Source organism: Propithecus coquereli, unplaced genomic scaffold (assembly GCF_000956105.1).
Source record: "Propithecus coquereli isolate 6110/MARCELLA unplaced genomic scaffold, Pcoq_1.0 Scaffold231, whole genome shotgun sequence".
Classification (NCBI taxonomy): domain Eukaryota; kingdom Metazoa; phylum Chordata; class Mammalia; order Primates; family Indriidae; genus Propithecus; species Propithecus coquereli.
Genome location: NW_012147853.1, coordinates 562,047 through 578,310, shown reverse-complemented (window position 1 = coordinate 578,310; position 16,264 = coordinate 562,047).

Sequence of the window (16,264 nt, the reverse complement as noted above, 5' to 3'; positions counted from 1 at the left end):
ATGAAAATAAATTCTTGCCTTAACAGTGTTCTCTTTGGCTTGTGTTTTTATCATTTCGTAAGAACTTAAAACAATAATCTCTGTACTTCCTCTTATCTGATTCTTAAATCAAACCTAGTCCCAACAATTCTGCATCCTTATCCTGCAAGAAAAAGCAGAATCACTGCACAGCTGATCTCAAAAAGCATTTGTTTCCAATGTTATAGTCCAAATTGCCTGCAGTACTGTATTGCATGTTCTTATAGTTATAAACTTTTTGAAGGTGTGTACTGTACATGCTATTTATAAGCTTTTTCTTTTTTAGTATTTTTATCTTACTAGTCTTTACATACTATCGACAGAAGCATCAGATAGTCTATTATTTAACAGTTAACATTTGATAAAAATTTGATTTGTTAATGATGGATTTTATCTGTAAAGGGACTCTTTGCTTTATGTTCACTTTATCCCTTACCTATGGGTTACTTATTTGTGATTCTTGGATTATTGGGTTAAGTCTTCAGGGATTTTACTCCGACAATTTACCATGATTTACCTAGATATGCCATGTTTTTGTTTTAGGGTCAGAACCCTGTTATTGACACTGGGATTTCTGATTTACCTGCCCCTAATAAGAACAGATTGAATGGGAAGGAGGAGGAAGTTAGGCTATTTTCAAGGCCATGCTTTAAATTCATATTTTCCTCTAAAACAGATAAATTTAAATGTTATGACTGAATTTGGAAGATTCTTTATAGACATTTTATAGATAAGGAAAGCTCATTGTCTTTTTCAAAATCAAATGGCTAGTGTTAAGTAGAAACAAAACTAGGTAAATTCTTTTACTGTATCATTAGTACGTTTTTGTATTATATTCAAGTCATGAGCAGAACTTAAGAGTGAAGATTGTGTATGACTTTATTGAATTCTTGATATGTTATGTATGAAAGAGAGAAGATATTCAGAGATTGATGATAATGTTTAGGTTTTGCAATCAAGCCATTTAAAAATTTACCTTATACATGATTCATTTAAAGCAAGTTAATGCTGGGAAACAAATATGGAAAATTTCATTTTTCATTAGGTAATAAAAAATCTTAAAATCCTTACAATGAACCAGATACATATATTATCTAACATGTCTAAAGTGATATATGCCTTTATATAAGCATGTTCAAATTTTTTTGTTTTATTCAGTTTATTAGATCACTAGAAATCTAGTAAACCTGTGCTTTATTAGCATCTAAAAAGCCTAAAACACAGACTGCCGCTATATAAATACTAATCTAAGAAAATAGTTATTTAGGTGATTTATTGATGCAGTGACACATACAGTGACATTCAGTATATAGACTCCAAATGTAACTTTTACTTTCATAATGATTTATGGAATATATGAGGCAGGATTTCTAATTTGACTTAGCATGTGCAGTCTAGCCTGAGAACGTCTAACCTTTTTCTGTAAGAATCATAATGAAACCCATTAGACCTATAAAAGGAAGCCATCAGACCTTCAGGAGAATCCTGGTACCAGGTCATTCACTCTATTCATGCTTTTGTTTTTGACACCTGCTGGAACTTGCTATTAATGGCTTTCTCTTCCCTTAAAGCATAAGAAGGGCCTGGCCCTTCTCAGATACCTGGAGCAGACAGCAACAAGCATTGAGTAAAATTTAATTCTAAAAACTTCATGCCTTTTTCTAAAATCTTCCACTTAGTGAAAAGTGCTTCCTCTTTGCATCAACACAAACTGTCTTTACAGGTTTCACACACGGGCATGCTAATTAAGAGCATGTGATTAAGTACACAAAAAACTTATATAACATTGTATATCATTAATGTTTATGTTTAATTGTATATTAATGTAGATAAGTGCAAGACATTTCAAAGATTATTGAATTTTAGTTGACTGTTTTGACTGGTACCATGTATAGGTTAGTTATTAATTCCTAATTTATTTTAAAATGTTAGATAACCCAAAGCAAATGACTTCAGTTTTCTCCAATTATTTTGATAATGTTTGCTTTTCTTAAGATATTCAAGTACAAATCCCCTCTAGGAATAGAAGTTTGTGATATGCCTTTTTAGATCTTTTTACTATCACGTTGTATGTTAATATAATTCTGGATATTGGCCTCCAATGGCATATTGAAAAGAATCTTTCCCCCATCTTCTTATGGTTTCACCAGGGCATGTCAAGCACTGTGGCATGTCAAACACGTAATTTCATTCAGAAAAATTAGCATTCTGATATTTTGCTCAACAAGAATGATAAAAGCTCAAACATTAATTACCAATTTACTACTCAGGACTTTTCCAAGATAAAATGTTAACAGAACCAGACTCCACAACATTTTATCAGCAGTGGTTTCAGTTTTTCCTCTAAATTCCAAAAACAAGTTAGAGCAAATTGTTCTCAGAATTAAAAAAATCCGTTGTACTAGACTCTGCTTAGGCATACCTAAATTTACTGATCTCTCATAATTCAGGTCTTGTTCAATAAAAATTTCTAGTAACTGTATTTTCATCTAAAATGTATTTTAAAAATATTGTATGATTAGTGTTATAGATTGAACATATTCAAGAAGGTTTCTTTCCACCTGTTTAAACAGAAGCACCCAAGGTTAAACGAACTGATTTATGCTTCCTTGGGATGATATCTTATACCACAAACACAGAATAAAAATTAGTTAAGGAATTTAAGAAAGTTGGGTTATTTATAAAACTTTTAAAATAGAATGTATGAAGAAAATAAATGATAATATTATTGATATATTTTCTTGACCATTAAAAACATCTGTACCCTCATAATATGCTGAAATAAAAAAAATAAAATAAGAGTTTTAAAAATTCAAACCACATGTACAGACAAAAAATAGGAAACTTCATCTTGTTCTCTTCACTAGTCCTGATCATAGGTAACCACTATCAACAGTTTCCTGTGTTTTATTTCAAACTCCTTATGCAAATGAAAGTATGAACCTGCAGACACATGCGCACTTCATGATTTGTTTATGAAAGTACATTATATCCACAAATGCTATTTTATATTTTGCCTTTCTCGTGTCAAAAACTTTAGACAAATTACATTTAGCAGAGTTTATTTGAGAAAAGCACTGTTCATGAACCTGGCCAAAGAAGCAAAGTAGAGAAATCATCTGATTGGCTACAACTAGGCATTTGCTTGATTTGGCATGGTGTAATGAGTTGGCTGTTTGTGATTGGCTGAAACTCAGCTGTTTGAGATTGGCTGAAACTTAGCTGTCTGTTATATTCCTAATTTAAGTTTTGGTTTATTTATGTGTGAAGTTAGGTTGCAGTTTGTTATGTAGGAACTAAATGTGTGGAGAAGGCCTCAATGTATGGAGACTAATGGCCTCCTGCTCATTTAATTTAACACTCATGTCACAGATATCTCATATTACTTCTTAAAGCAGGTCCTCTACTGATGGCGAGTTACATCCAATCATTTATGTGGGGTATTTTATCAATAAATGTATCCACAGATTAATTTGGGATTAGTAGTCATTAATAAATATTCATATTTTTATATACGTAAACTGCCTTCAAAAAGATTTATACTAATTTGTATGCTCAATGAATTAGAATGTGTTATTCTTACTTTGATATTGAATAGAAAGTAAGCAAAAGTATTGATTTACTTTTTTGAAAACTGATGTCTATGATGGTAATGAGGAAAGAATACATTATTAAAAAATCTAAAGGTTTATGACAGCTTTGATAATGATTTTTAAATACTGTAATTATAATATGGTTTCTGTAAATGGTAAATGTTAATATTGTATAGTACTTTCCAGACCATTTTCTAGTATAATTTTAAAGATCTGAATGGTAGAATTTGTTTGATATAACAAGAACTGAACAGTAAGCTTGAAATAAGCTTAGAAATGGATATGGTATGAACATATATAGGACATTTTATCTTCCATAGATATTTCAGATTATAGTCAGTGAGCTATAAATAATGATTTACAATCTATAATGACTACATACTTCATAACAGACAGTTATACTGGAATCTAACCACAATTCTGCTAGATTGGGGTTATCTTCATTTTACATATGAGTAATTAAGACCAAATCAGTTTGTGCCCAGCTATAATACTAAAGACACAAAATGACCTACTGGATTTGGTGAACACACATTTTTCTCATTCAAAAACCACTTAAATTTTTACCGTAACATACCATGTAACACTCAACATTGACTGAGGGTACAGGACAAAACCTACGTACAATTTGAAAGTACTACATAAAGTATGGGATAGCAACATATATGTATGTGTGTGTATATATGTATATATATGTGTATATGTCTCTGGTATTTATATATGTATACTCTATTAATTCCACAATCAACCAAGCTAAGGAAAGGCAAAACTTTTTCAGATTTGAAAAGTGTTCTAGCATCATTTGTGTTTAATTTCCATTACGATATATTAGATTATCCAGATAACCTTTTAAGATAGATATAAATATTAACGATTCAAAAGCCAATTATATAGGATATTATAATTTGATTTCATTATTATTTTTCTTTATTTTCTCAGTTGCAATAATATAGAACCATTTAAATTAGGAGAAAAGTTTCATATTTATTGCATTTATTTTGTATTTAAGGGTTGATGTGTAGTTTTTAACTGCTGAAAAACTGTGCTAAGCAATTCTTTTTTTTTTTTGAGGCAGAGTCTCACTGTGTTGCCTGTGCTAGAGTGCCGTGGCGTCATCCTAGCTCACAGCAACCTCAAACTCCTGGGCTCAAGTGATCCTTCTGCCTCAGCCTCCCGAGTAGCTGGGACTACAGGCATGCGCCACCATGCCTGGCTAATTTTTTCTATGTATTTTTAGTTGTCCGATTAATTTCTTTCTATTTTTAGTAGAGACGGGGTCTTGCTCTTGCTCAGGCTGGTTTCGAACTCCTGAGCTCAAACAATCCGCCCGCCTCGGCCTCCCAGAGAGCTAGGATTACAGGCGTGAGCCACCGTGCCTGGCCCTAAGCAATTCTTAATTGACTTAAATTGCTTTCCATGTATTCTGAAAATTTCCTTTAAATGACACATGTGATCATAAATGAATCTCTTAGTTTTAGATTAGCAGAATAATATACATATTTGTTTTGAATATTGAATGAACTATATTACCATAAATATAAATATCCTTAATGTTTTTTTTTATTTTGTTCTGGTCAATAGCATCCTTTCTTTAAAACTTCTTTATATTATTGTTTAGAAGGAGACAGAAGTTTCTCTTCTCCGGTCTTCTACATTTGGAATACACATATAGAAAGTAAGAGCCATATTCTTCTTATCGTTGTGATAGGTGATATTATTCTGTTGTAGAGGGATGGAAATTGCAAATATTCATATTAATAGTTTGTTATTCTTAAATTCTCCAGATATGGCAGAAGTTAAATGAGATATCATCAACGGATAGTCTCGTTTCAAGATGTAAAGAATGATATTTTAATGCAGGAATAAGCCTGGTGGATGTACTGCTCAAGGTATAGAGGTAGGAGAGTGTGAAAATTGACTTAGAATTGAAATTGGAAGAGTATTTGCTGTCACTTGTGAAAAGGGCCATATATCCAGGGTCAGTATCTAGCATTATTGTCAAAAGCAGTTGTGGTCAAAGCCAGGGAAATGGGGCTGAGAATTAAACATAATGACAAGTTAACCTGCTAAAAATTGGTAGCAAATAGTAAGTCATTATATGGAAAAATCCGAAGTAGAATTCAGAGAAAGGAAGTGGCTGAGAAAGTGCACAAGGGTTGGAATGAGGTAGGCATGGTGATTTAAACAAGCTAGGAGGTTTCCATAAAGAGGTTGATTTTTGTGTTTATTTCATGGGTAAAATTAGTCTCCTACTCAGCCTCCTTTATCTTACAATTCTAGATGTCTAGAAGTCATAAAGTCTTTAGGCATGTTTAGGTGCTCTATTAGACCCATTGCAGCAAGGAAACATTTCATATTCTACAATTCAAATTAGATAATGTCAGCATGCGAGAGGGCATCTAATCTACCTATCCCCTAGCTGATATAATATTTTCACATGTGATGTCCCAATATTCACCTTTACACAGTCCAGTCTCTGGGCTGGAAAAGCAGACTGAAGTTGCAGTGCTAAAGGCTTTATAGGGAATGATGCATCAACTTACTTAACCCTCAAACAACCCTAGGAAATAGATTATTTCTTAATTCTATATGTGGCAATGGACATATACAGAGGTATTTAATTTGTTTTTCTTTTTTTTTATCAGCATGAGTAATTTTTATTCTAAAATCTAAAACTATTGGTAAAAAATTAAGGGAGCAAATAAGGAAGAGCTTGACTCACACATCCTTGTCTCAGCTGTATCTGCAACTCCCAAGTGTAAAGTACATGTTCAGGTAGGAACATGTTATCAAACAATTGTTAGCAAAGACATATTTAAATTGATTATTATTTCAATTTTTGCAAAATTCTTTCATATATTAAACAAGGTACCTCTAAATAAAAGAGCATAAAGCACCCAAATAATCATTTGGAAATTCTTAGTAATGTTACTTTAGTTTATTTTCCAGAAATCTAATGATGGGGTAACTATTTTACAAGGTAGATTGTTTACAATTCTTTGCTGTTTAAAAGAACCTCAGAAAGAATTAATTGATGTGTAGGTGTTAGATCATTAAAAATGATTTTTGAGGCTAGATCACAATATAATTTTTAGTACATAACATGAAAGGAGTTTTAAGAATTGAGGGACACTGTCATTATAAAACACTTGCAATTCTCATTTGCTTATTTAAATGAACAAATTTTCATATATGTATACAGGAAAAATAGAATAAATTAGATATTAAAGTCTGTCTCAATATAGTAATAATTATTTACTAATCCATATATAAATGAGCTAATAATAAATGTATTAATAAATTCATTTGCAATAATATTTTCATAAACATATTTGTTATTCATTAAAACCTGGATTATATGCTATTTTGATAAATCTGCACTAATAATAATTGTAACAAAATTCAACCCAAAAGAAAAAATTACAGAAACTTATAATTGTTAGAACTTTAAAAAGTTAAAGCTAATTAACACACAAAATTTTCCATTCAAGTATTATTGGATGATGAACAATGTTATCAAATGTAAAAATATTTTTTTTTTATTTCAGTGTATTATGAGGGTACACACATTTTGGTTACACTTTATGTCTTTACCTCACCCAACCGAGGGTTAAAGGCATGCCCCTCCCTCCTACAATGCTCACTGTGTCCTTTAGTTGCTGGTTTACCGCTCTCCCATCCCCCAATACCTGGAGAGTATTACTGTCATGTGAGCACCCTAGTGTTGATCCGTTAGTACCAATTTGATGGCGAGTACAAGTGGAGCCCATTCTTCCAATCTTGTGGTGCCTCACTTTGGGTAATGGGCTTAAGTTTAATCCAGGAAAGTATAAGAGGTTCTAGATCACTATAGTTTCTTATGATTGAGTAATATTCCATTGTATACATATACCAAATTTTAATAATCCGCTCATGAATTGACGGGCACTTGGGTTGTTTCCACATCCTTGCAATAGTCAATTGTGCTGCCATAAACATTAGGGTGCAGATGTGTTTATCATAGAATGTTTTTTGCTCTTTTGGGTAGATGCCTAATAGTGCTATTGCTGGATGGAATGGTATTTCTATTTTTAGCTCTTTGAGATATCTCCAAATTCTTTTCCACAGAAGTTGCACTAATTTGCAGTCCCACCAGCAATGTAAGAGTCCTGTCTCTCCACATCCTCGCCAGCATTTGTTGTTTGGGGATTTTTTGATAGAGACCAATCTCACTGGGGTTAGGTGTATCTCATTGTGGTTTTGATTTGCATTTCTCTAATGATGAGAGATGTTGAGCATTTTTTTATCAAACTAGAAATCAACAAATGTGGACATCATGCTTTACATTTCTTGGAGTCCCTGCCCATTGCCTTCCTTTACTGTTGTGTGTTCCAAGATCCTTCCCCGGTAAATCCTACTGGAATTTAATATTACAGAAATAGTACGTATTCTTTGTAGGTATAATTGTGGATATTGAGATTGTATGACATTTTTCTTTACTCTGTTCCCAAGTTTTCTCACTTCTGTATTTCAATAGCTCACTCAGTCATAACATACAAATGCTAGGTTTTTTGTGTGTGTGTAGTTATTAATACTATTAATGTTGGAATTTTTTTGTTTGGGTTTTTGTCATTTTTTAAGTCAATATTTTTGTCTTAAACTCAAAATAAGAAAACTTTAAATTGTAGTATTTTAGATTCTGTGTTATCTATACCACAAAGGAACAAAATATATTGATGAGAAAAAATGGATTTAGATTATTTTCTGAGGAATAGGATGAATTATTCACTCTTTCAACTGTGGGCTTAGTGTCAGCATAAGAAAGGAAACCAAAATCTACATTCCTATAGCAAAATTATAGTTATGTATTAAAGCAAACAATCCTAGGGAAAAATACCGTGCTCTAACTGTGGCCTGCATCTGCCCTCTGGGGTCCTATTATCTCTGAAGTTTTCCTGAATTAGTTTCTTGATATGGGTCAAGATGACATGATGGCCAAACATGTGGATAATTAGGTTTACTTCAGTGAAAACCTAACACAATGGCAATTTGCACTTCAGTCTTTGGGTTTGAAGAAGCACTCATAGAATGCCATTTCATATGTACTTTAAATAGGCATGTAATTATTTTTTTAAACTTACCCTCTTTCAAGGACATCCTTGAATATATCTGTCTAAATCAGTGCTGTTCTCTCTAATACAAGAGAGTGCAAAAATGGAAAGAGAGATTACCTCTTTATTCTTTTTTTTTTTTTTTTTTTTTGAGACAGAGTCTCACTGTGTTGCCCGGGCTAGAGTGCCGTGGCATCATCCTAGCTCACAGCAACCTGAAATTCCTGGGCTAAAGCGATCCTCCTGCCTCAGCCTCCCGAGTAGCTGGGACTACAGGCATGTGCCACCGTGCCCGGCTAGTTTTTTCTATATATTTTTAGTTGTCTGATTAATTTCTTTCTATTTTTAGTAGAGACGGGGTCTCGTTCTTGCTCAGGCTGGTTTCAAACTCCTGAGCTCAAACAATCCGCCCGCCTCGGCCTCCCAGAGAGTTAGCATTACAGGCGTGAGCCACCGTGCCCGGCCTACCTCTTTATTCTTAATACTCAATGTTTCTTAAGATGCTGAGAGACTAGTAATAATATTTTAATACAATTTCTCAGAACCCATATAACTTTACAAATATAACACCATACTTAGATATCCAGGGATGTGTTTTGGTATATTACCTGTCAGGTAAAGGGAGAAAAGAACAGAGGCAAGAGATGGCTTTGGTGGGCAAGGACAGGTTTTAATAAGGAAACCTGAGAAGAGCCTCAGACCGAGAGGGCAGAAGCTCCAGCTCATACAGGCTGCAGGTTTTTAAGGGCTTTCGGAGGGGCAGTATAGGGCTTGAGGGGGTGGAGATCTATTTGGTGGTTTTTCTTAGTTTTCCATGGGAAACAGATTGTTTATCTTCTGGGAGGGAAAGTTGAAAATGGTTGCATTTGGGAAGAAGCAAGATGGCGGTTGTCCTTTTGCATCTTGGTCCCTCATTCCAGACCCTACTGAATATAGAAAAGGGCATCAATCTTTGATCTACTTCCTGCTGAATGAGGGCAGTGTTCCTTTTTTCCTGTAGGGTCTGGAGGTGAAGGACCGTCTGGAGGTGTTGCTGAGTTGTGGTTCGTGTTACTGCAATGGCTCTGTTCAGGATGAACTTTTGTATCAGATTTATTAAATGGGAGGAATAAAAGGACAAGAAGGATTAGGATTATAGGAGATTTGAAGGGCAGGAGCCACTGGATAATGGAAAAAAAAGTTCCACTTGGAGTCGCAAGAAGCTTTAGAAAATTCTTCAGCTTGTTTTTGGAGTCTGGCTGCTCTATCCCTGACCAGGCCAAATTTGTAAGTGTAAAAGCAAGATTGTTCTTGGAGGAGGGCACAAATGCCTCCCTGTGCTGCCATCAAGAGGTCCAGGCCTTGACAATTCTGTAAAACAACAGTAGCCAGTGAGTTTACCTGATCTTGGAGAGGAGATTGATAAATTGTTTAGAAATGTCTTCGAGACTGGCAGGAATTTTTTTTGGATAGGTGGCTGAATTCTGTTAGGGAAATTCCTAATCCTGTTGTTCCTGCCCCGACCCTGGCAGTGATTCCCAGGGTGGCCAAGAGGGGGACAAGTTGTATGGCCCTGAGAGCTTTAGTCTCGATCCTGGCATGGAGTGGCACAGGGATAGGAGTGTCAAGTGGTGCAAAGTAAATGGAAGGAAATAAGAAAACTAGTGTACAGGAGCCTGTCCAGTTGGTGGGGAGACACAAAAAGGCTGAAGTTCCACAGAGCTAGAACACACCTTCAGTGTAGTCAATACAGGGAAAGAGGTTGAAAGTGATTAGCAGACCAAAAGGTCTTCTGTTGTTTGGGAGTGATGACCAGAGGTGGAGGCTGTGTCCTAAGGAGGCTGCCATAAAAGAGGTAAAGGTCTCAGTAGGGAGAGGAGGTTTTTCAGAGGTGAGGTGTAGCCTGTATGGGTCCAGAAATAGATGGCCAGTCTCGTCAAAGGTAGAAACCCATGAACACTTGCCCTGATCTATTAATTGGAAGAATTCTGACTTGTAAATTAGGAGCCTAGTGCCCTATCCCACACTATAGTGGGAGGAGGGGTCTGAGATGTTTCTGGAAAAGGTAAGGAAGTCAGTAAGTTGAATCTGATCACATTGGCAATATGTTTTGCTATATGGAGGCTGCCAGTCTCTCTGTGACTGGGGTGGGGATATGATGATGGTGCTGTTCCAGCTTCCTTCACAGAGGGTCCCCACTGCAGTGGATTTTATAAAGGGTTGTCTAAATATACAAAGGGGGGGGCTGAAAATCTATGGTTAGTCCCATTTGAGTTGGTCCCTGGACTAATCGCTGACGGGGTTTTATGGTACTAACATCATCTTGAAGGCTGTTGACCTGGTGGTGGGCTGGGGTGCCAGGGGAAAATTTCCAGTCCAGAGGGAGGTTTGGGCCATTGTAGGCCTCATGGTGGATTTCCCTAGAGTGTATGCCCCCTCTCACCATCACCCATTTATCAAGAGGGATGGGTACGGCGAGATCGGATGTTTGGGAGAGGTGAAGGCATATCCAGCATGGGAGATTTACAGCTGAATTATGTTTTTCCAGCAGAGAGCCCGGAAGGGAGATGGTATCATTTAAGTAAGGGGGAAGTGTTGAGGGAAAAGTAGAAATAGGGAGGAAAAAGAGAAAAAGAGGAATTGAGAGGGAGGGTATCTGGAAAAGTACCTTACAAACACAGCTCCTCTACCAGTGAAATGAATTCTAGGGAGAAGTTACACCATGATAGGGTGAGTACCATGACCAATCAATAACAAATCTGTCAAAAAATTTTCAAAGGTGAGGAGAGAGAGAGACATAAGGCTATGCAGGAATATCCACGTTTATTTCTTCCAGTATGTCAGAGAGGCATGTGGGACTTTGCTGTTTTCTCCTTAGGAATAGGGAGGTGGGTCCTTGTAATGGAACAAGAAAATTGGGGGTCTGAATCTTAAGGGCTCAAGTCTGAGTCCTGCAGGTCTGATGCCCTTTTTAAGGAAGAGACATGATAACAATGGGAGCAATCCCTTAATTTGGCAGCTGTGGCTGTGGCCAGAATGACTTGGTATAGACCCTTCCATTTGGATTTAAGACGATCCACTGAAGTTTTAGCCCAGGCTCAATCTCCAGGTTGTAGGATAGGCATTGTTTGGGCAGAGTGGAGAGCCAGGAGTTGTGACTGGATGTGTTCCCAAAGGTGAGACTGAAAGCCTTGAAGTAAAGGAGTGGCCAGAGATGGCAGAAATTTGGGGAACTCCTTTGTATTTGGGGAAAAAAAGGGACGCCTGCACATAGCCTCAAAAGGACTGATAATAAGGGGCTTATGGGGAATCACCCTGACTTTAAAAAGGGTCAAGGGCAAAAGTGAAAGCCAATCCCTGTGAGTTTGCATGGAATATTTGGTGAGAAGGTGTTTTAGGATTCCATTTATCCACTCCACTATTCCAGAGGATTGGGGGTGGTAAAGGATATGGAAGTTCCAAGTGATGTTTAAGACTGAAGCAAAATTATGAGTAACCTGAGAGATGAATTCAGATCCATTGTCAGACTGCAGGGAGGTAGGGAAACCAAATCTGGGAATAATATCATGTAAGATCTTTTGGGTAACAGTGGAGACCCATTTGTTGGTGGTAGAGAGCATCCTGAAAAAAGTATCGCATCCTGAAAAAGTATCAACGGACACCAGAAGATAATATGTTTTCTGGATAGGAGGCACCTGAGTGAAATCGACTTGCCAATCCTGTCCAGGTAGTGAGCCCCTCACTTGGTGGGTAGGGAAAGGGCCAGATGTTGGATTGGGTAGAGGTGGTTTGACAAATATTACATTCCTTGGTAAGGGTTTGAAGTAATTCCTTATGTTGAGGTACAAGGTGAATATGAGTGGTGAGAAAGAGTTGAAACGGAACTTGGCCTGCATGAAAGAGAGAGTGAAAGCCTTTGAGGAGAGGGAGGGCAGATTTATCAGGGAGGACTAGCTTATGATTCTTATATCAATATGGATTTAAAAAATGTGCTCCCTCCTCCTTGAGCTTTTCGATTTGGGGTTGAGTGTATTGTGGATTGTCTTCACCCATCAGAGGGAAAATATAATGAGGGATAGCCTGATGTGAGGCAGCCTATTTGGCCCAAAAGTTGGCCTCTCAGTTGCTTGTGGAAGTACAGCTTAGGTCCTTTCATTGGCCCTTATGAGGGAGACTTGACAAGGAGTAAGGCAGCCTGGAGGAAGGAATTAATTAACTTGCCATTAATAATAGGAGAGCCTTTTGCCATTAGGAACCTCATTCTGTCCATATTTGGGCATTGGAATGTAGCATGTTAATGTGTATTTAGAGTCTGTATAGATGTTCACCTTTTTCCCTTTAGCCAAGGTTAGAGCCTGGGTTAAAGCAATTAGTTCTACTTGTTGGGAAGTTGTCCCAGGGAGCAAGGAGGATGCTTCGATCTGTCTTGGTGGAAATTGTTGCTCTGTGTCAGGGTCCTGGAAGGCCTGGATGATGGCATAGCCCACTGAGAGGAGAGCTGCTTTAGCAGCACTGCCATCTATGAACCAGTCAGGGGCACCTGGTATGAGGTTGGTGCCAATGTGGTAAAAGGTAGTAAGGGAGTCATCGACAGTATTAGAACAAGAGTGAAAGTCTTCAGGGTTGATTGAATGATTAGAAGGTATAAGGGTGGCCATGTTAGGTGGTGAGCAGCATTGGAAGGAAATGGAGGGCGGTAAAGGAGAGACAGAGGAAAGAGCTCTGTAATTTAACATAACCTGGAGGTTGTGGGAGGAAAAACCTACTAGGGGCTCATAGAAAGTCATCTTTTGTGCTTTTGGGATAAGTAGAGAAGAAGTGGCTAGTACCTTCAAGCAGAGTGGCCACCCCTGGTAATTGGGGTCTAATTATTTAGAAAAATAAGCAATTGGTTGTACAGAATCTCCTACAGGCTGGGCCAGGAAGCCCAGGGCCAGGTTTTGGGTGCTGTGCATATATAAATGGAAGGGCCTGGAGGGATTCGGAAGCCCCAACACAGGGGCTCATTGTAGAGCTTGTTTGAGGGTCTTGATGGGTGTAACATGTCAGGGTTAAGGGGGAGGTGTTCATCTAAGTTTCCCTTTGTAGCATTGTACCAGGGTTTGGCGATTAAGGCAACATTAGGGATCCATATATGAAAATATTCTGTTAGCTAAGAAAGCAGAGGAGATCTCTTTTCGTGGCAGGCAGGGGTATTTTTTGAATTGCCCCTTTTCGCTCTTTCAGGATTTCCCAGAGTTGGGGGCGACATTAAAAGCCTGAGATAGCGTACTTCGGGAAACAAGTGTTGGGCCTTGTTCTGAGACCCGGTATCTGCACTGGGCCAAGAAATTGAGAAGCGAAATAGTTTTATTCCGGCATTCTTGCCAGGAAGGGATGAAGAGGAGGAGGTCATCTACACATTGTAACAGAGAGCTAGGGGCCAAGTCAGCCTGCAAAGCTTGACCAAAATAATGGGGGCTGTCTCTGAACCCTTGAGGTAGATCTGTCCAGGTCAATTGTAGGGACACATGTTGAGTCAGGATCTTCCAAGTAAATGCAAATAAAGGTTGCAAATCTCTGTAGATGGAGATGGAATAGAAGCCGTAAAATGGGTATTTACAAAAGAAGGGTGTAGAGATTAGGCATCACCGGGTGTACTGGAATCATTGCCCCATTCACTTGACGGAGGTCCTGCACTAGAAGATAGGAGCCATTTGGTTTTTTGATCAGAAGAATGCGAGTGTTATGAGCAAAGCGAATAGGGGTAAGGATACCCATGGAGAGGAGGTGAGAAATAATAGGTTTTATGCCCCTCAGTCCTTGCAGACTGAGGGGATACTGGGGAACAGATATGTAGCGACTGGGGTCCCTCAGGAAAACCTGCACAGGGTCATGGCAAGCTACGACCAGATGGTCAGTGTCCCAGATTGATGGGACACTTTCAGAAATTGACATTTCTGAAAGTAGAGTATCCTCACTTTTTGGAAGGGGTGGAGTTCTTGGCAAAGAAACAAGTGTGGGGCTGAAGTATGTTGTGGGAAGTGAAGTTGCCTAGTTTATGGTGGAGATCCCTTCCCAATAAGGGAGTGGGACAACGGGAATAACTAAAAATGAATGTATAAAAGTGGTATTGAAAAAGGTACAATAAAGAGGGCGAGTTTTAAGTGGGGTTTCCTTGATACCCTTCATGCCAATTACAGAGATGGAGGAGCAGTGCATCAGGCCATGGAATTCAGTTACAACAGATAAACGTGCCTCCGTATCCAGAAGAAATTAAACAGTCTTACTGGATACTGTCCCAATTACCCGAGGCTTGGTGGACAGGGAAGTGGGGCTGATGAGCCGGGGCAGCCTCAGTCCTCTGGCGTCAGCGCCAAGAGGGAGGAGAGCTTGTTAGGTGGAGGTCCGGGGGCCTCAGATGGTGCACTGGAGCGGGTAGGGCATCTCTGTTGAGGGCAGTCCATCTTCCAGTGGCCTCACAACGGACACAGTTTAGAGGGTGGATGAGGATTAGGACAGTGTTTGCCCAGTGTCCAGATGTGTCACATCAAAAGCAACTACCCTGGGGGTTTTGGGGGATCTTTTTTGTAAGAGCTGTCTCGAGCTGGGTTTGGATGGAGGCAAGCATCTGGTATTTTAAGGGAAGATACTTTTCTTTTTGGGCACGATGTTCCTCCTCCCTGTTTTTAAAAACTTTAAAGGCAGTTTCAAGGAGTTCTTTTCATGAGGTCTGGGGCCCTTTCTCTAGTTTTGTTTTTAAATTTTTTTGGATGTCAGGGGTAGACTGTGAGATAAAATAAAGGTGTAAGAGAGTCTGCCCTTCCGTGGATTTGGGGTTTAAATTGATATATTTAATTAAGGCCTCTGTCAGGCAAGATAAAAAGAGCACAGTTTTCCTGTGGCCCCTGTGTGATCTCTGTAATCTTATCCCAGTTTACAGCCTTATGGGCATTTATGGCCATGCCTACTAAGAGGCAGGGCACCTATGAGATCTCATGATCGGAGGCCAGGATCACCCCACTGATACGTCCAATTAGGTTCTTGAGAGGGACGGCCTCTGCTGGGACCGGATTATGGCTAGAAAGAGCGTGTACTTTATTGGCGTGAGCCTCAGCCGAAGCCAGATGAGTTTCTTTTCTTCCAGTGTTACAGTGGAAGTTAGGGTGACATATAAGTCATGCCAAGTTAAGTTGAAGTTTTGGGTGAGATATAAGAACTCCTGTCTGTATTGTGTGGGGTTTTCTGAGAAGGAACCCAGTTGCTTTTTGATCTGGGAAAGGTCAGTCAGGGTAAAAGGGACATGGACTCTCCCAATGCCTTCTGTGGCCGCTATTTCCCAGAGGGGAAAAAGATGCGAGGGCCTGGACTGGGCTGAGTCCCATCTTTAGAACGGGTTATGGGGGTAAATGGGCGGGAAAGGAGTGGGGGTGTCGTGGTGTCAGGAGATGGTGATTCGGGAGGGGCATGGGGAGCTGATGGAGTAGAAAAAGTAGAGCGTCCTGGTGAGTAAGGAGAGTGTTCATTGGCAGGATCAAAGGACAGACTAGAAGGAGGGTTTTCTCCCAATAAAAGAGCTTGGTGAGGGGAACAATCCTGGCACAC